This window comes from Sitophilus oryzae, unplaced genomic scaffold, assembly GCF_002938485.1.
Source record: "Sitophilus oryzae breed Bouriz unplaced genomic scaffold, Soryzae_2.0 scaffold_1372_pilon_pilon, whole genome shotgun sequence".
NCBI lineage: Eukaryota > Metazoa > Arthropoda > Insecta > Coleoptera > Curculionidae > Sitophilus > Sitophilus oryzae.
In genome coordinates, this window is record NW_022146029.1 from 1,005,039 (window position 1) to 1,025,645 (window position 20,607).

A 20,607-nucleotide genomic window follows, 5' to 3' on the forward strand; every position below is an offset into this window, starting at 1 on the left:
AAATCGAAATATAAATGAAATTTCTACACCCTGTACCTCCGAAACTAAGCATTTTGGGACATACGTTTATACGAACTTTTTACTTGTTTTTATCTGCAGAATATGCTGCCAAAGTTTCCGGAATACAACTCGGACCACCCTGTATAGGGAATGTTATCGATTGTCATTCCCAAGCTAACTGGATTCCATTTTTTTTTCGATCATACGTTAATATAAACTTTGGTAGTATGTAACCAACATTAACCTATCTATTATGATTTTAAAAAAATATACAATATATACCAAACCAAACTTTAGGCAATTCACTTTTTTCTTCAAGTGTATATAACTTTGTAATAAAATAAAATTCTCTAATTCCAAATTTCTAAAAGAAGACGCATTTTGATGTCTAATCGATAATCCATTTCTACAAACTTAACAAGTTTTACTAGAACTAATTAGTTCTAGATTAATGATATGTCAAACATCATTGTGTTTACTATCCTATTTGATTGTTATATTTTTTCTTGATGAGTTGAAATTTAGCCATGGAATTACAAATGTACCACCATGTACTGGGCTGTGAGCTACCTATAAATGCCATTCTTATTATAAGTGGAAAGAAAGGAGTCTATTGTCCATTTTCTAAATATAAATAATGTAGAAAAACTATTGGATATTATTTCTAGTAACTTTTTAGTAGTTATGAACTGAAAACAATTATTTTTTGTAGGAAAGTGTATTTTTTAATTTCAACTATTATTTTTTTATTTATTTCATTCGAAAATATATAGAAAATATTTAATTATAACTTCAATAATCGAATAATAAATACTTTTGCCTGCCAATATTAAGAAAATTAGTCCATAGTCGACATCTATCGGTAAAACTATTAACGATATGTGTATTGTTGGTGGTCTAACGTTTCACCTACGTCTATTGAAAATTTTTATTAAATTTGCCTTCACCATTTCATCAATTAAGTAGGGAATATAAATTAAATTAATGTTCATTATTAATTGAGTGTTCTGTATATGACAAGGGGATTCAGGCATAAATTAAATGATTTTTTTATATAATATAAATATTAAAATATATTTCTATGGGATTTATAATGTTATATTTATTTCAAATTATTTAAAATATAGATTAGAATAAAATATCCAACTTCATAATAGAAAGCCTTGACAAGATATAAAAGAACAAAAAAATACATGGATGCTGAAAAAAAAATTAAACCTAATTTATTAATTCGATACCAGGAATTTTTTTGAAAATTCTTAGTTTTCACAAAAAAAATGATTTTTTTAATTTTTCAGTTAGAAAACTTAATAGTATCTTGATAATATGGCTGTAGGTAGTACATTAAATTTAGAGGAATAAAAACACAGTAAAGAGAAAATATTATGTTCCATTTTTCGATATACAGGGTGACCCAATACTCCGTGGACATAGAACTAGGTACTATGTATTTTTGGAATCAAAATAAGTTCAATTGGACATAATCTATCTCTATAAAAAAAGTGCTTCGTTTGACCGTTAGAGGGTGTTTTTTTATTTAAAAATTTTAAAAAAATAAAAATATTTTTAAGATATTTCAGGAACCGATATTCCGATTTTAATGAAATTTGGGATGCCTATGTTTTGCTAAGTGCTTTAACATTTGACTTTCACAAAAAAAATGTACCGGAAGGGTGAAAACTACCCTCAGCAGTAAAATGGTTCTCCTAGTATTGTATGTTTTTTTTGTAATGTTTAAAAATGCCACATAGTTATTGAGAAAAACAATTTTGGAGAATTTTTTTTCAAAAGTAGACTTACAAAATATACAGGGAATTCCATTATTCCGTGGACAAAGAACAACTACGTATTTTTGCTTCAAAATAAGTTATATGTACACAATTTAACTCTTTACAAAAGTGCTCCGTTAGAGGACAATCAATCAAAAATGCCCACGAACATTAATTAATTTAAAATTTATGAAGCTTACTGTCAAATATCATTTCTGATACTAACATAAAATTCCATATTTTCACCAACTAGAAGAATAATAACTACAAGAATATTTTTTTATTTATTATTAAAACACTGTTACTTTTACACTGGACGCGGGTTTCGCTAACCATGTTTTTTTTTAATCAATTTATTTATTCCCTCATATAAAACATATATACAACACATAAATAATGTACAGCATATACATATCATAGAAGATCTGGGGACCTTCTTCATCTGTCGCAGCATCAGTGATCTGTTGGTACCAGATCCTGGCCAGATGGTATAGAAGGCATTCTTTTTTTAATTATTTTTGTCGTCGATTTCTGGATTAATGGTAATGTATGGTTCTATTTAATATTAACTATTTAATCCTCTTTTTGAATTGTATAAATTTCAATTTTTTTACCTCCTCTGCTAAACTATTGAATGTTTGAATTGTTTTTGTTTTTAGTCTCTGTGTTAATGTCTTATTTTTTACTTTATGGCTTCTAATATGTGACTTTCTCCTTGTTTGGTAATTGTGAACTTCCTTTTTTGTATTTAATTTAATATTCGTTTTTATAGTATTGTTTTTTATGTTATACAGCAGTAGCAAGCTATTAAAAAGTATGAATTGTTTTATATCTAGTTCTTGCACTGTATCAAATAATATGTGTGTTGGTGTTCTTTTGTGTAATTTATATATTAATTTTAAAATTTTATTTTGTTGACGTTGCAATGAGTTTAAATTCTTTTCGATCGTATTACTCCATATATTCATTAAATAGTTCATCCTTGAGGTAAACAGTGCGTGATATAAAGGTCTCCTCATGTTATTTGGTGTCAATTTTTGAATTTTTATTAAAGCTGCAATTGTGCGTATATTTTCAGCTTTACTACATGAGCATCCCATTTCAAAATATTTTGTATTTTTAACCCTAAATAGTTTGTTGATGTTTCTCGTAGAATATGGTTTTTTAGTTTTATTTGTAAGTTTAATTTTTGTTTTGTGGTTTTAAATATAATATATTCTGTTTTTAGCTCGTTTATGGTTACGAGATTGTTATAGCACCATGTTTGCACTTTTTGCAGGTCTTGGTTGATGTTTGTTTCAAGGATGTTCTGATCTGTTCCTGTATATACTAAACATGCATTGTCGGCATATCCATATATGACGCCATTTAGTGCTAGTTCGCAGAGATCGTTTGTATAAAGGATATACAGGAGAGGTGGTAGATTTCCTCCTTGCGGTATCCCATATGGCGCCATGGTAGTTTTACTTTCAATATTTTCCATGCAAATTTTTTGTGGTCGATTTTTTAAATAGCTTTCCGTTAGTTAATAGCTCAGCTGATTAGTATGTGTTGATTCAGTTTGTATTTTTGTAATTTTTCATTTAATTTGTCTTTAGATATGGTGTCTTTAAGTCAGTAAGTTTTTAAGTCAATAAATACTACCACAGTAATTTTCTTTTTATTGAGATTATTTGTAATATTCTCAATTATACCTAGAACAGCGGTTGTAGTGCTTGATTGGGTCTGAAAGGCGTACTGTTGTTTGTATATTATATTGTTAGCTGATATATGATCTGTCATTCTGCTGTGTCTTTTCTAATATTTTGTTGAGTGAAGAGAGTAATGATATTGGTCTGTAGTTTTGTAGTTCCTCTCGGTTTCCTTTTTTATGTACTGGTATAATGATGGTCTGCTTTAGGTATTCAGGATATATACCGCTCTTTAGCGTGTTATTAATTAATTTATTTAGTGATGGAATTAGAAATTTCCTTTGTTTAATGATAAAGTCATTTGTTATACCGTCAAAACCTGGAGCTTTGTTTTTCTTCATTTTGCTTATAATCTGCTCTCTTTCTCTATTATCTGTTTTGTTGCAGCTGAGTTGGGGTTTTATGTTTTTTCTTAGAGTTGTAATTGTTTGAGGTTGCAATCTGCTAGTCGAGATATTTCTTTCTCTGCTAGTATTTTTCCAACTGAGGCAAAGTAATTGTTGATTTCATTTACGATATCTGTTTGGTTAGTGATTTTGATGCCGTCTGTACTTTTAATTTCACACATGTTAGCATCATCAGCAAATGCACGTCCAGTGTAAAAGTAAAAGTGTTTTGGTGTATTGTGGTGATTTAGTGTTTTATTTTGTATGTAACACCAAAGGTTCCAACCCCCAACTGTAATTATCTACGTATAATTGTGTAAAATTAGGTAAAAATATAAAACTCACACCAAGTTTCAATGATATGGATCTTTTTCAGTCAATTGGGCCATCCTGTACAGACTACACTTATGGTATTTGAACTGATATACTTACTGGTATCTTAATACAGTCAGTCAGTCACATACCTACTGAATTGGTAAAAATAAATTTGTTATTCTAACGACCTCACAACGCCCCAATCATCAAGAAATAAATAAAATAAATGGAATTAAAAAACGGACTAAGTGAAGGCGATGGAGAACAAAATTAATTGTCAATATTTAGGTGGGTGAGACAAGTGTAGGTAGCCCAGTCGGCTGTTACAGATATTTCTGAAACCTACCTGTTCGTATTTCTTACGTTAGCTTATATTAATCTACCATCTGAAATTAGCAATCTTATAAAGTATTATGTGTAGTTTTATTTCAGTTTTCTTGCATTATTGCAAATATATATCTATTTAATGGACTGCTTCTATTTATTTTACTTACTTTTGTTTAAATTTATATTTTAGATACTTATTTGAAGTAGGAATAATATTTGTATTGTATACAGGCTGAGCGTGCATTCTAAGTTTGTGTGAGGTTCAAGTTAACGTCTCCTTTCTGCTGCAATGGCTAAACTGGACGGGACCTACTTGTTTACGCGGAATCCGAACCGCGGTCCTCGGCCATATCATGGTCAATGGCCTACCGACTTAGGAAGTGTCTAAATTAACTCTTACTCACGAGATATCCGATCTCATCCGGCCTTGAACCGGCGTGAATAGGTGTATCAATAGATTTTACACTTTTCCCTTTTTGGACAACAGCACGATGCAAAGTTTCGAACCGGTCACCCGTCCATCCACTAGCATCGCCTTACGTCGCTTAACTTCGGTGTTCTAATGGGAACCGGTGTTTCGACGTAGCTGGGCCGTTGCCATTCTAAGTTTCTAGAGAACTACAATAAAGATATTAGATGGACATGTAAGTTATTGTTGCAAAGTGAGTTTTTATTCCAAAAGAAATTCGAAAAACTTGGAGATTTTTTTTCAGAACACTCGATGATTACTTTGTATAAGATAAATGTAAATCGAATAAATTTAAGTATTATTTGACTTTTGGCAGACGCGGCGTAAATCGTCGACCATGATTTTTTAGTCGGATTATTATACCTTTTGGGGAGTAGTTTTAGGGGAAAAAAATGTAATACCGTGCTCGGCCAGCTTTGGCCTAAAAAATGGTCCCAAATGGCCGAAAAATCAGTTTTTCGGCAAATACCTGCCAAAATAATGCAATTTAAATAAAAATTCTTGTAATAAAATTCTTCGTCCTTATAATTTTTTACGTAGAATTAGTAGTTTTCGAGATATTCCGCCTCGAAGATCCCTGAATTTTCTCCCTAAATCTTAACCCTCCGGAGAGGAATTATTTGTCAAGATATTTTTGAATAGTTGTTCTTAGAGTCTCTTTAAGTAACTCAGAAAGTTTGAAGTATTTGTTTTATGAGTATCACATTTTAATAGAAACCAACTATTCGTGAGTGACTTTCTCCATTTTCTTGGAATTTCCGGAAAGTGTCGTAAACAAAGAAAATTGCATATTAACTTTATAAGTAACAAACATCAATGAGGAATTGGAAATCAATGATAAAGTTCAAAAATTTCCTGTAGTATTCATAGTATACCGGATGCGTCTCAAAAGTGGCTTACCCCCTATAACTTTTTTATTTCTTCAGACTACAGAACGAAATTTGCTACATCAGTATATGACATAAATTAGTATTGATTGAGGCATTCTATTGTTTTCGGTTACTTCCTGTTTCACCGGAAATTACTACAACTTTTGATTTCTAAATGGCATCATCGGTATTTTGTTACATTATTCAAAAAAATGTATACATCTGTATGAAAAGAAATCACTATAGCTATAGGCTAAATATTAAGGCAATTTAATTCTCTGTAAATATCAATAAAATTAAATTATAAAAATATATTTTACGGTATATTTGGCTACCAAACACTAATTATTTAATTGCTTCAAATTTGGAAGAAAAGTTTCAAATTATTAGGATAATAAAATAAATATAATAATTTCATCTATACAGGGTCCGGCAATAGTGCGGCGGGCATCTGTAGCTCCTAAAATAAAAAACTTTAGAATTTTGTTTAAGTGCAAACCTAAAGTATGTACTAGGATGTATTTCAGGAAAATATATTAACTTCCATAGGGTGGCTCAAAAAAGTGTGAGTGGATCGGGATGATTTTTTTTAAATGGAACACCCTGTATATTATTGCATTTTTGGCTTCCTCTCGGATCATTTTACATAATCCTAAGACATGAGTAAATATATTTCGATAATTTCAGAGATATTAATAAATAAATAAATAAAATATATTTTTCAGCCATTCTTAAAAAAATTATTAATAATACAAGAATTGTCCTGAAATCAAAACTATATTAGATATTTACTTTAGATGGTCTGTACTTACTTTGCTATAAATATGGAAATCGTAAATCATACGTTCAAAATTCTACGCCAAACTTTCTAAAATATAAAATCTTTTTTCTTTGTTTTTTTAAATGGAACACCCTGTATATTATTTCATCAATTGGTGGAGAATTAAAAAATGAAAATTTTTTGCATTTAGAGTATTTCAAAATTTTTAACAGTTTCGCAGATATTCCCGGTTTTGTATTTCATATCGCATTTTCCACAATAAATTTTTATCAAAGCCACACCCAATGATTTTTCTCTCGTATTTTACCATTGAAAGCGCCATATGAAATAATACTGCGTGTATCCGGAAAACTATTAAAAATTTTGAAATACTTTAAATACAAAAAATGTTCATTTTTTAATTCTCCATCAAATAAAAAAATAATATACAGGGTGTTCCATTTAAAAAAACGAACAAAAATTATTTTATATTTTTGAAAGTTTGGCGTAAAATACTGAACATCCTATATGATTTACGATTACCATATTTATAGCAAAATAAGAACAGACCTTTTAAAGTAAATATCTAATATAGTTTTGACTTCAGAACAGTTCTTGTATTTTTAATATTTTTTTTTAAGAAGTGTTGAATAACATATATTTTTGATTTATTTTTTAATATCTCTGAAACTATCGAAATAGATTTACTCATATCTTAGGATTATGTAAAGTGATCTGAGAGGAAGCCAAAAATGCAATAATATACAGGGTGTTCCATTTAAAAAAAATCATCCAGATCCACTCACACTTTTTTGAGCCACCCTATAAAAGTTAAAATATTTTCCGGAAATACATCCTCATACATACTTTAGGTTTGCACTTAAACAAAATTCTCAATTTTTTTATTCTAGGAGCTACAGATGCCCGACGCACTATTGCCGGACCCTGTATACACAATACTGAATATGATCATAAAAAATACTGATCAGGAAAATAAAAAATTGCCGATGTTTCGACGTACATTCTCGTCTTTTTCAAAGTTGCAATACAAAGAAAAATACCTACTTAGACTATAAGAATTTGGCTTGGTTCAGAATTCCTATTTTTCTTATTTTTTTATTATTCATTTCTTTTGTCTGTATTTAACTAATTATGCTAATTACAGTTACCTATTCACTGTTACAGAAATAAAATGAAATTACAGGAAAGCAAACAAAACTAAACTGTATAGAATACGGTGATTCCCTTCGTAGTAAAACTAACAAGTCATGAGCATAAAAAATTGTACAGAAAAATTGTACAAATATGTCGATTCATAAATGTCTAATAAACATTAATTTGAGTTTTACTAATCAGGCAATTAAATTTACAAATGTTTGCTAAAAAGGATGGTAAGTCATAAGTTTTACGATTTTTGTTATATTTTTAGCTCGTTTTTATTTGACAAGGTAAAAATAGTTACGAATTATTTCTAGTTAATGTGATCAATTGTAATTGGAACCAAATATCTTGTCTGTTGGTGAAGTACCATTTTTTAATGACTAAAAAATTTGCATCTGCATATATTATTTATATTTGTTTTGTATGTTAATAACGCATAAGATTTTTAAATTTTATAGATTGAAAATATTACAGAATTATTGCATATTTTAATAAATACTGTAATAAAATATTTACAGTATGATTCAGGATGACAAAAGCTTTAGCCAAAGAGTTTTCAAAAGCCTTGCAAATGATACGATTCAGGAAACTGGTTGCTATAGACGTACCACTCGGCTTCCTATATGTATTGTAGGTACCTATCATGTGAAATATATCTGAAATATATCTACATATTCATACTTAACCACAATTTTAGAGTGGTTTGAAAAATTACACTATGCTTTAACTTGTTAATAATAGTATATTGTGCCACTAGTACGAAAAGTTGTCGATTGCCCACCGGAGTGAAGTTGAGCGCACGAGCGAAGCGAGTGGGCAATCGACAACTTCGCACGAGTTGCACATACTATTTTTTATTACGTTGCTTTGTAGTATGTCTCTTTGGTTATATTTCATCATGTAAACAAAAGAGACTTATTAAAAAGCAAAAAATACTTTAAAAATCTCGTGACAAGAAAAACAACTTTTGGAACACACCATAGATGCAACAGATGACATTAAAAACTTCAAATTTTTACATCGAATTTTAGAGTAGAAAATGAAGGAATTTTAACGTTGCCTCTTCATAATGGTGTTTAGTAATTTGTTTACATGATGAAATATGATAAAAGAGACACATTAAAAAGCAATGTAATAAAATAAACAAAAAATAAAAAATATTTAAATGTCAACCTCACTTCCCTAATATTGACACTTCGAGACTGTCTTTTTGCTTGTCAATTTGCGTGTGCCAATGAAAATTTGGGTGTGAGAAGTTTACTTGTCGCACTCAAATCGACATTCAATTTGCTCAAAACTAGTGTGGTAATTGTGAAGTGTGCAATTAGCGTAGTAATAAAAATATCATAAAAAAACTCATCTATTTTTATCTGTTTTGACAATTACTGCTGTCAGTTCAATTTGGAAGGCTCCTATATTCAACCTGCTAACTATCTTACTCTGGTACAAATTGAGTCACCATGTACCATATATAATATAAATTAATGTAATTAAATTATTTAGTGGTATTTTCGAAGTAAGGTGATGATTAACCAATTGGAATGTAAGGAAATATTCTCTAGATTGAGAAAGAAATATATACTAATAAAAATCATTAATTTACATTTCTCAAATATATATATATATATATATATATATATATATATATATATATATATATATATATATATATATATATATATATATATATATATATATATATATATATATATATATATATATATATATATATATATATATATACAAAATATACAAAGAAGCACTTTGTCCTACATGAAAAAGATCTTAAGTGTCACTGGACGTCATATTGGTTTACTAAATTGACAGTAAAGATATCTCGTCAATGCGAAGAGTCATATATTGAAGAGGTAACATTTGGAAGCCTGTACAGTATAGGATTTCCCCTATTAATTTCAAAGAGCACTCGGTACAAACTAAACGATAGGAATGGTATTTTTTGAATGGTAATTTCATGACAAAACCACTTAATATATAGAGTTGATATAATATCGAAATGATCATTTTACTCATTCTATTTGAGGGGCTCATCATCATTATCATTATCATATTCAGCTTATCCATGTCCTATTATGGTGTAGCCTCCATCACATATTTAAATACTCTCTTTGTAGTTGGGCTCATTATTGTCTATTGTTGACTATGCGGGCCCAAATTATCCCTGTTAATTTCCTAATATTATGGTCCCATCTGAGGTTCGGTCTTCTTCTAGGTCTCTTCTAGGTCTCTCCTCGTGGGTACCATGCTCTAGTTTTTGTGGTCCATCTGTTTTCCGTTCTTCTTGCCAGATGTCCTGCCCATTTCTATTTGAGGGATTTAACTTTGTGGAGGACATCTATTACCTGGGTCTTTTGTCGTATCCACTTTATTCTTTTACGACCTCTCTTGGTTATTCCCAGCATATTTCGTTCCATTACGCGATCTGCAGTTTCCTTATGATGTCCGTTTTAAGTATCCAGGTTTCTTATGCATAGGTCATGACCTGTAGTACACATTGGTCAGATGTTTTCTTCTTTAGATACAGTGGCATTCTAGATTTGAATATCATTGAGTTTCTTCCATAAGTAGTCGATGCTAACTTAATTCTTCTGTTGATTTCTGGTAGTATCCAGTGAGATTCCGAGCTGTGTATTAGTTGTCCCAAATATCTCTCTGTATTTTCTTTCCACTAGTTCGTTGTACATTGCTTTAGTTTTTGCTAAATTCATTTTGAGACCCATTTTGTTGCTGGCTGTATTTAGTTTGTTTATTTCTGTTTGTAGTTCTTCAGGACTAATGGCTATTAGGACTATGTCATCAGCGAATCTTATATGGCTATTCTCCATCTATTTTTAATCCTTTGTCTAGTCTAGTTGTCCAGTATAAATTGTAGTGTATAAAGATATCTAAAGGACACCAAGTAAACCAGATATGGAGCTTCTTTCTGACACTGGGTCACCCGGTAAACTTAAAATGTTGTCCTTTATTTTGGTGTAGTAACGCTGGTAAAATCTCTCTAACAACTTTTAACGCTTAATCTCTGGCTGGCATTGTAACAGCAGTTAAAATCTGCACACACACATGACACAAATTTAAGTGCGTTATGAAAATGATTAGCGTAGGCCCGGAGCCGAGATCTTAGCGGTTCTTGACCTGGCCACTTTTGTTTTCCGATAGAAAAAGACGACATACGCCGGCTCAAGGTTATTTTTGTGTGTATGTTAGTTTCAACAAAACTACGTTCCAAAATTACTCGTACATGCCATATATTTAGTACTTGCATTTGAGAATTTTTTTGGGCTTTAACTAAAAAGGGGGATTTAGAGAGCATTTATTACTCACAACTTTAAGTAGGTAAGTGCTTTTATCTAAGGGTAATATGTTAGAAAGCTTTGCTAAGTACAGTTGAATTTTACCGAACAATACAAATCTGGTCCTTTTCACAACTCTGCAGGAAAATATCACCTGCTTTATAATTTTTTCACAGCCGTCAAAGTCTGCACTTGATGTATTCTACGAATACCATATTCTGCTTGTGGAATCTCAGCGTGCAGCGATTCCTGTATAACGCTGACTGCAACAATTTCTGGACGGTCATTCAATTTCTTGTGTGCTTTTTCCATACCCATTTGCAGAGCCGACATCCAGAAAGACTTTAAACACAAAACATAATCTATACATAAAAACATAACGGCTCATTGCTATACCCCTGTTTATTATTGTACCAAACTTTCCTCTCATTCTTTCTTTGCGTTAAGGAATTTCCAGGTCCTTGCAAAGTTCCCGATGTCGCTGATTTTGGTTTCTGCTGCTTCCTCTAGTCCCTCCAAAAAAACCTTGTCCTAAAGTTTTAAAGCATCGGTATTCTAGCGCCGGACAGTGGTACAGCAGATGCTCTATGGATATATAGATTTCCATCTCCGCATTCTCTAGGTCTCTTAATTCCTCGGGGTACCATGCTGTAATATGCCTAAATATCTCCTCATTCTTCATCTCCGCATTCCCTGCAGTACTTGTCATTGGAAATCTTCTCACAAGGCCCGTGGGGCAGTTTCCACTGGAAACTTTCCAGTGGTGAGACCTACAATTACGCGTACTAGATTCTTTTTGTGCTCTAGTAATTGTTTGGTCTTTTTGGCATCTACCATTGGCTACAGTCTTCGAGCTCTATGGCAAGCTTCGCGGTGTTTCCACGTCTCTTGCTGCTTGGTCTTGATGGTAATTCCTATAGCTTCCTTCGGTGTGTTAATCGTCGCAAGTGGTGGGTCATTTGGCACTGCCTTTCCCCTGGCCCCCTCTTTGGCAAGTCTATCCGCTTCTTGGTTGCCCACCACATTACTGTATCCGGCACCCAGCACAGAGTGGCCCCGGTTGATACAGCCAGGACAGTGCTTCTCGGCAGTCCATCACAGTTTTCCATCTCAATGATTGCATGGTGATTCTTCTTAAAGCGCCCAAGCTGTCAGAGTATATCACTATATCTCCTATTGGTCTATCAGTGATTTTCCCTTGTATACAACTGGCCGCTTCCTTATAGCGTAAACCTCTACTTACAATTGTCGAACAATACAGCAATCCGATAGCCTTAAAGATCGTAGGATGTCTAGTTCCTCTGAGAAGATGCTTATACCCGTGCCTCTTGAAGTTACGGATGCTTTCCCATTCTTTTCTTGTCGGGATGTTTTAAAATCAAATCCCTTTCTTTTCATTTTTTTTGGAGGAACAAAGATTTAACAGAAATGTAAAAAAGATACTTGAGATTCACTGGTCGAATTAGTTCTGTGCTATGTCAGCGAAGTTTGAACATTAACATCAGAAATCAAGCAAAAATATTTATGGCGGTAGAGATGGTCTACTTGAGAACAAAGATAACAGATCTATAATGACGAAGTAAGGGTTCGAATAGATACTATAGTTACTTTCGTAGATCATTAATCGAAAAGTTTTCATATATTCAACTTTCCATGGATGAATAGAAAATTGAAATGAAAAGGACCTAGTGAGAGACATTAAAAGAATAAGATCAAAACCTAGGGATGAAGAGGAACGGCAATATAGCATATTGCTGTTACTTGCTTGATGCAATGTATAGCTTTCAAAATCTGTAAAATATAATTATTGTAGCAAACTCGAGAACGTAGTGCTCTTTTTACAAGTGCAAACTTAAACTTTTATCGCAATGAAATCGGCATTAAATCCTTCTTGATGCATTTCTCTTGTTTACAACATAATTAAATTCGAATTGTTTGATGGTTTATGAGCCTACATTTATTATTAGAGTTATAGCTGGTCGGGTGCATGTAAAAACCCAAAGAATAAAATGTATGGATTTGATTATCGTGGAAAGTTAGACGAATGTTGTTAAAGGTATTTTAATGTGGATTATGCTGTTCAGGTGCAAGTAAAACCCCCCAAAGACAATGACTTTTACTTTTAACACGCTGTTTATTTGTATTATCAATATAATGGAAATGTTCAGTCTTATTTTCAAATTAAAACGATTCAATTTTCTTATAGTTGACCTTCTATCGATGTTATAAAATTCTAAATCATCTTAAACATTATTAATCTTCTGATATTAAGTGATCTTTATATTGTTTAATAACGTAAATACAGTGTAATAATCCCGATTTTAAGCTTTTGTTTATTTTTGCGGTTAAATGAAACAACTTTTAATGTCTAAAAATCAAATATGGTAAATAAACAATTATAAAATTTTTATTGTCCTATGTGAATTACCATTTCCGAAACAATGTCGGGATTTTTTTCGATTCTGTTCGTTGATAGATAGTCATGTGCACAAGTACTAAATAAGATATAAAATGTTCAATGTCATGTGTATTGGCTATAAAATCTTGGTTGGAGTGGTAAGTAACTTTAAAATAGACTGGAGACATACTTATTTAGTATGTTATTAATGACACATTGTCTTAATGCCAATCGTATCATAAACCTTTTATTTCAATTATTATGGTTTCGTAGGTTAGTGACCGTACATGTCTATGTCAACTTTTGTTATTCAGTATAGCGAATGATCGAAAAAAAACAGCGTCACGTTGGCACGTAAATTGTAAATGACGATCGATGATATCCTCATTATAATATTACATATAAAATGACAGCAATATTCATTTTAAAAAATCCTGACGCTGTTTTTTTCTGTATTGGGATAATGAATAGTTTTACTGAGTTTTTATTTACATGAAGTTAATACATTTTTAGATTTATCCCAGTGAGCAAAGTTTCGTCACATTTAAGGAACAGTTACGTATCTGCGTTTTATTGCTCTTTATCAGACACAAGAAGGGCCTGGTAACATAACAACAACGTCACCTAGAACACATTTCCCTTAAAGGAATAAAATGCTCACTGGGATATTTCCAATTTATACATTCTTAAACATTAAATACTGTCTATACCTTTGAATAAATATCGTAACCTAGACGCCTCTGCTAAAAACTAAAGTGGTCTCTGAATAGCTACTTTTAGATATTTAAAATAGTGTTTTCTTTTTTCCTTTTGTATACCGTTGGGGTCCGACCCTTGGGTGTTATAGCAGCAAAATAAAACAATACTTCACCACAATACACCAAAACACTTTCATTTTAACACTGGACGCGCGTTTAGCTAACGATGTTAGCACAATCAGCGAAAATAAAGTACTCCTACTCTGGGTACCAGCCCACCAAAGGATTGAACGTAATGAAAAAGTAAACGATTTAGCTAGAAAAAGTGCACAAGCTAACTAGACCTGAATCTGGAAGATTCCATCCGTAACCTAGAATGGGAATACTTTTATTGATTTAAGTAAGAACAATCTTCGGGTTGACACGGGTTTTTTAAGAGAACACTGTCTCCTCGATGAACACATTAGTAGATTGAAGCCAAGAAACAACGGAGAATACAGATTCTGTGAGTAAAATGGGGAAATACCAGAACACCTCATTAGTGATCAAACTTTGGTACGACCAATATCGGAGATCGGATGGGGAAAGGGCACACAAAAAATATATAAGGTCGCGGTGAGTCCCCCCCCCCTCCTCTACAAACTACAATGTACAATCTATCTAGCATCATCAGCAGATGATTAAAACTCAGACAAAACTGCTTTTGTTTTTTTAATTCTGACGACGCACGGGACCGCGATCTTTTATCTTCAGAAATAACGATTTTGGCCATGAATATCTAAAATGGGACATATTGTACAGGGTGGGTCAAATTCGACGCTTTTAAATGGAAACGCCCTTTTCTATAGGAGATAGACGAAAACTAATATCGGTGTCTGGAACTCAATTTTCATCAAAAACATGATGGTGAAAACCGCATATCAATATCTGTTACCGTGTCGGTGTTACGGGGTGTTTTTCAAAAATGTGCATTTTTAACAAATCGCTGTAACTTTTTAGTTATGAAAAAATTTGTATTTCTATGCAAACATTTCCAAAGCACCTTTTTACGTAGAATTTAATGGTGTAAGTATGTTTTTTTTTAAATTAATAATTTAAGAGTTATCAACAGAAAAATTGATATTTTATTTGGGACACCCTCTATATTTTTAATTAACTGAAAAGAATATAAAATTACCTTTCCAAAAATATAGCACACTTGATATTTTGTTATAATCCCCTTCGAAATACAGAATTTTAAAAGTTCGCCACTTTTAACTAGTAGGCTTTGGACCCCTTATTAATATGCCCTTAATGGAACTCGAAAATATATTTTTCCAGCAAGACGACGCACCGCCTCTGAACGCTGAAGTTATCAGCAAATTTTTGCAGCCAATTTCAAGAATAACTGAATAGCTAACCAAGATCCCAGCCGTTGGCCGTCGAGACCGCCTGACTTATAGTGCCCATGGACCTATTCCTATGGATATATTTGCGGAAGAATAAAGGTTCCTTATTCTTCCGTATAATCTAGACAAGAACTAGAAATACTTAGGAGTTATGAGAGGGTATCTTTCACCCCCACTGAGTTAATGAATTCCGCGAGAAATGTTCAAAAACTGCCCCGTCTGTCCATAACAGAAGACGGTCGATATGTCGAACACCTGTAGCAAAATCTAATGTCTTGGTTTGCTATTTATTTTTATTGTTATTAGATATAGTTTAAATGTCTTGATGTTGGTTAAATATATTTTAAATTGTTATAAAATTCTGCATCTCTCATAGCAAATATTATTTTCGTTTTAATTGATGCCCATAGCTTGAATTTTTTGCATTATAGTCGGTGCCGTTCAAAGCCTACTTATTTAAAGCGGGCGAATTTTTATATACTCTATATCTCGAAGAGGAATCGAGCAAAATATCAAGTGTGTTATATTTTTGGAAAGGTAATTTTAAATTATTTTCAATAAGTTAAAAATATATAGGATGTCCCATATAAGAAATCAAATTTTCTGTTGATAATTCTTAAATTATTAATTTAAAAAAAATTATACTTAAACCATTAAATTCTACGTAAAAAGGTGCTTTGAAAATGTTTTCATAAAAATACATAATTTTCCATAGCAAAAAAGTTACAGCGATTTGTTAAAAATGCATATTTTTTAAAAACACCCCGTAACTCCGAAACGGTAACAGCTATCGATATGCGGTTTTCACCATCATGGTTTTGACAAAAATTGAGCTCCAGACACCGATATTAGTTTTTGTCTATCTCCTATAGAAAAGGGTGTTTCCATTTAAAAGCGTCGAATTTGACCCACCCTGTACATTTACCTAATGGTTCTTTGGTATTAATTATATTAAAAGAAATAAATATAGATACACAAAAATATATTAGTTTATTCGTGTGTGCACGGTGTCAGTCTTCGTCAAAGATAAACATTCATAGGCGCTAAGTACGACGGCCTCGGCGGCCAATGGCTGCGACTTTTGTTAGCTATTCAATTATTATAGTTGGGGATTGGAACCTTTGGAGTTACAACAGCAAAATAAAACATTAATTTACCAAGAATGAGTTTTAATAAATCTGCTGATGATGCTTCATTTATATAATTGCCTTATATATATTTTATAACCATGTTCTGCTGAACATCGCGCGTCCAGTGCAAAAGTAAAATGGTTTTGGTGTATTGTGGTGATTTAGTTTTTTATTTTGCTTTTTTAATAAATAATACATATTTTGCTATTCAATTGTTCTCGAAATTGGCTGCAAAAAATTGCTGATAATTTCAACGTTGTGGGACGGTGCCTCGTCTTGCTGAAAAATATGTTTTTGAGTTCCATTAGAGGCATATCATCAATGAGGGATCCAAAACCTACTAGTTAAAAGTGTTTCGAACGGAACTCGAACAAAATATGAAGTGTGTTATATTTTTGGAAAGGTAATTTTAAGTTCTTGTTTAATGAATTAAAAATATACAATGTGTCCCAAATAAAAAATCAATTTTTCTGTTGATAACTCTTAAATTGCGCATTTAAAAAAATATACTTAAACCATTGGATTCAATGTAAAAGGGTGCGTTGGAAATGTTTTCATAAAAATGCAAAATTTTCCATAGCAAATAAGTTACAGCAATTTGTTAAAAATGCACATTTTTGAAAAACCTTTGTACCTTCGAAACGGTAACAGATGTCGATGTGCGGTTTTGACCATCATGTTTTTGATAAAAAATGAGATGCCCAGACACCGATAGTAGATCTCTTCCATCTCCTATAGAAAAGGGTGTTTTCCTTTAAAGTGTCCAATTTGACTCATCCTATACATATATCTCTTCCAGAACTAACAAATAATGTATTCTCGAATAGTTTTATTTAGATATTTTAGTTTTTTCTTTAATCTTTATGTTTTTAGCCGACGGTAGACTATTAAGATCGGCAAAAAAAAGTTTTTTTAATTTCACTCAAAATGAGTTATTTGGGTCATAAATGACCTAAATACAAAATATTTCCATGGTGTCTGTCCGTCTGATCGTCTGTAACACGATAACTCAAAAACCGCTTAACCGATTTTAACAAAATTTGGCACAAAAATACTATGGCACCCGAGAATCTGGCCATTAGTTTTTGGTGGGGGTGGGGGGTTGGTAAGGGGGTATGGGAGGAGGTTAAAAATTTAAAAAAATCGTAACTCCAAAATTACAGTAGCTAGCGAAACGCGGATTTCAATTTAAGATTAGGAATAATATTTGCAAAAAAATTTGTAATAACATCAAAATCAGTCAAAGTCGCAGTTTTTGGGATATTCCGTGTTTCCGTAGTCCGTTTTTGAGAAAATCCGTGTAGATAACTCCAAACTCCCACCGGACGCGACCCCAGGTGGCGGATGGGGGAATAACCGCGGACCAAAATTGGAAAAATTCCTTTATTTTGAAACTAAAAGAACTGCCTACCAACTTTTTATAACATATTTTAGTATGGGCGGCTATACGCGCCTCCCGGCGCCAATTTTTTTGTTTCTGACGGCGCCGGCGTACACACGGCAAAATGCTATATTTAGCTTGAAAAAAATCGAAATTGCAAATTTTTTTTCGTATGTTCATCCACTCACTGTCGTTCTTATAAAATCTGTTGACCTAGTTTTAAATGTTATAATTTTTTCACAACTATAACGGTACAAGCGCTACCGAAAGTTGATGGAGTCCACACTTTCTGGGAAGAGCGTTAGCCATGCACAAACATGGAGCGCAAAAGAGTGTCATTTACACACAGCACAAATTAAAATAACCCTTTGTGAGGGGGTTAAAAATTTAAAAAAATCGTTACTCCAAAAATACAGTAGCTAGCGAAACGCGGTTTTCAATTTAGGATTAGGAATAATATTTGCAACAAAATTTGTAATAACATCAAAATCAGTCAAAGTCGCAGTTTTTAATATAAAAAAAATTGAAAAAATTCCTTTACTTTGAAACTAAAAGAACTGCCTACCAACTTTTTATTAACATATTTTAGTATGGGCGGCTATACGTGCCTCCCGGCGCCATTTTGTTTTTCATATATTATTCACAGTAAAAAAATTCAAGTGGCTGTGCTTGGGTGTAAATGACACTATTTTGACATCATTTTTCGGCAACGCTTCGGACTACTCTAGTTTAATTAATAATAAAATTTATAATATTTAAAATTAGCCCTACAAATGTAATAACAAAAACAATGTGTGGATAAACATACGAAAAAAAAATCTGGATTTTTGTCAAGCTAAACATACCATTTTGCCGTGTGTGCGGCGCGGCGGGAGAAGATATACCCTGAAAAATAACTTTTTATTTTATAGATTTTCTTCCAGTGCAGTGGCGAAAAACTCAGAAGTTAAATATTTAAAAATATCAAAATTAATATGTTTGTACATTTTATTGGTCCATTTATCCTTAGTCCAATTCTGTACTAAAAAATACACAATTAAAAAAAAGTGTTTAAAATTATTGCATATACCAAAAACCCATATGATGTAATTTTGTAGAAAATATTTAATCAGTGAAAAGTGATTCCAGACTTGAAATATTTTTATTTAACAAGGCTATAGTGCAACGCCCACATTCATTCAGTTAAGCTAGTCAAGTAGACATATTGAATAGTTCGAAATTATGCAGTTATTTATTTTAGCTTTGTAACTTAATAGGTGGAAAACACACATTAAGCGGTATTTTCTATCGACCGGCAGCTTTCAAATGCTATTTTTTTTCACTAGTTTTACACATGTGCGGTAGGTGGAGAGGTATGCATTAGTCAGAGGAGTATCATGCATTTTTCTCAAATGACAAAACCATCCATTACGCATATTGACAGGATATTGTTGCTTTTTGGATCATTTGTTCTACTATTATTATTACAGTTACTGAAAATGAGTATGCGTGTATTGTTTGTGAATAATTTCCTGGTTTTAATATTCAGCCAATATTATTTTCGAGTATTTATGGCAATAAAAAAATAAAAATAGATTTAAAAATTGAAGGTCTCTATTTCTGTTCACTATAAATAATAATGAATACATTTCCTATAAACAATCACTAATTATGCCAATATCATATTATGTATATTAATACACTACTCAAAACAATTATCGCATATTTCAATAAAAGTAATTATAACATATTTCTAAACGAAGCATGCATTTTTCTGCCTTTCTCTTGTGAGTTTTTTAGGAAAATTAGGGTACGCACTGACATGTAATTTTTAGTCGGTCGACTATTTAGTGGCAAAAGTGAAAACAATACATTCTTATTGAGCCGATCGGCCCAACATTTGATTGCATTGCCTTAAGCTATATGCTGACAGGCAATTTTCAATCGGCCGACTATTTAGTTGCATATTTGTAACCAATATATGCTTATGGAGCCGCGTTCACATGTAATCAAATAGTCGGCCGATCGGCTCCATAAGTATTGTTTTCACTTTTGCAACTAAATAGTCGGCCGACTAAAAATTACAGGTTAACGCGTAGGCTTATTGTTTAGAATTTCCTTTCACAATTTCCAAACTATTTAAAACCGTGAGTCAGGGAATTAAAAGTGTCTTGTCTTCAAATTAATATTTTTCTTTTTCGAAAATCTGGGATAATTGTTTTGAGTAGTTTATTTATGTCAATTTCATTTAATTTTTGGAATTTCGTATTTACAAAATAAGCCGAATTTTACTTATGGAGCATATACCGGGTGCATCTCGAAAGTGGCTGACCCCTATAATTTTTTTTATTTTTTCAGATAAATAAACGAGATTTGGTATGTTACTTATGTTAGTATATGACATAAATTAAAACTGATTGACGTATTCAGTTGTTTTTTGTCACTTCCTGTTTTACCGGAAATTACTACAACTTTTGAATTTTAGATAGCACCCTCGGTATTTTTTTACTTTATTTGATAGAAAATTACACTTTGAGTAGAATGATATATCATATATTATGCCAACTTTTGACATTTT

General features: G+C 31.9%; 1 protein-coding gene across 1 annotated transcript in view; it reads left to right on the forward strand.

Moving 5' to 3' along the window:
* The window catches only part of LOC115875323, a 269,483-nt gene that overhangs the window by 42,866 nt on the left and 206,010 nt on the right, over positions 1-20,607 (forward strand). The gene's annotated exons all lie outside the window — the stretch shown is intronic.